This window comes from Myotis davidii, unplaced genomic scaffold, assembly GCF_000327345.1.
Source record: "Myotis davidii unplaced genomic scaffold, ASM32734v1 scaffold544, whole genome shotgun sequence".
NCBI classification, from domain to species: Eukaryota; Metazoa; Chordata; class Mammalia; order Chiroptera; family Vespertilionidae; genus Myotis; species Myotis davidii.
In genome coordinates, this window is record NW_006297018.1 from 2,069,824 (window position 1) to 2,071,467 (window position 1,644).

The 1,644-nt window shown below is 47.9% G+C and overlaps 1 protein-coding gene across 4 annotated transcripts in view; it reads left to right on the forward strand.

Moving 5' to 3' along the window:
• Window positions 1–1,644, forward strand: part of PRKCQ (protein kinase C theta) — a 144,162-nt gene that overhangs the window by 111,329 nt on the left and 31,189 nt on the right. The window lies entirely within an intron of this gene.

Genomic DNA, 1,644 nt, shown 5'->3' on the forward strand with positions numbered 1-1,644 from the left:
CCCTGCTCTCTGTGTGACGGGGCGGTGCCCCAACTCCCCTATTGGCCCTACTCTGTGAGTGACAGGGGGGAGCTCCTCAACCCCCGATGGGCCCTGCTCTGTGCATGACAGGGGGGAGCTTCCCAACCCCCTGATGGGCCCTGCTCTGTGCATGACAGAGGGAAGCTCCCCAACCCCCTGATTGACCCTGCTCTGTGCGAGATAGGGTATGGAGCCCCAACCCCCCTAGGGGCTGCACCTAGGGATTGGGCCTGCCCTCTGCCACCCGGGAGCAAGCCTAAGCCAGCAGGTCGTTATCTCCTGAGGGGTTCCAGATTGCGAGAGGGCACAGGTCGGGCTGAGGGACCCCCCCTCCCCCCCGAGTGCACAAATTTTTGTGCACCGGGCCTCTAGTCATAAATAACCAAAAACAACCCATGGGCTTTGTTTGGTGCACCCAGCTTAACATAAAGGTAGAACTAGAACAGACTGTTTTTGGAAGATTTATTGTGGAGCCATAATGTGTTTTAGTAGGATTAAATGTGACATCCAACATGCTATAAATCTCCATTACTATTTAATTAGTCATCACTACATCAGTGTGATCTTCTTGGAATGCCCATGGTACTAAATTGACTGAGCCCCACAGTAAACTGACTCTCTGTGGATTCAAAAATTCATCCCCAAACCCCACTCAGGGTGAGAGTCTGATTTAGACATGAGAACCAAGGGGACTGCGGGCCAAGGGTGTGTACAAGTGATGTCAACCTTTTCCCTCGAGTTGACTTCCCCCACGTTCTCCAAGTCCTAACTGACAATTTGTAAATCCTGAAGTTTCAGACTTTATAGGAATTTGTAAACATCCTAACAATTAAAGGGAATCTTTCATCTGAGCGCTGTAATAAATGGTGTCACTTTAATGTTTTATACCCTTCATTCTCCTGGATACATAGGCGATCCCCCTGTGTGTGTACAGGTCATCACAGTTTTGGGTAAAAAGGTAAAGATTAGGAGCTATTCATATGGTACTTATGACAAGAAGAGCTGGAGGGAAGATGTGCTAATGAGAAAGCAGGTGTGTGCAGATGAGGCAAATTATCAGCCTCCACATATGTTGGAAATAGCAGTGTTTGGATTTATGTCAGCAGAGGACTTTGGCCTGCCCACAAGAGAAAGTATCAGTGACCTCCCATCTAAGGTCAACTTTGGAAAAAGCAGGAGGATAACGTTTACTTTTGCCTAATTATTGAGATAATTGCCACAATGCTGGGTTTCCCCGGTTCTGTGGCATGTTTAACAGGCAACGTATGTCACTGTCAGACCAGAATGCTGTTTCCACCATCACCTGGCATGCCCTGAGGCCACAGTTAGTTTCACATCAAAACTTAAAGGTTAATTCTGTTAAAAAATCACCCAGGTGAGGTTTTCAGGTGAAAATTTATGCACAGACACGACACACGTCTCCACACTTTGTGGATTACTAATTCTGTGGTTCATGGGGACTCTAAAAAATCAGAGCAAAGTGCCGTGAATACAGTTATCGAGGACATGTTGTCTCACGCAGTAGGGGGAGCTCAGGCTTCCTGGAATTGTGGCCACCTCTAAAACTCTGACCACACCCTGAAGATCTCAGCCTTGCCTTTGACGCTGCCACTCAACCCTCCA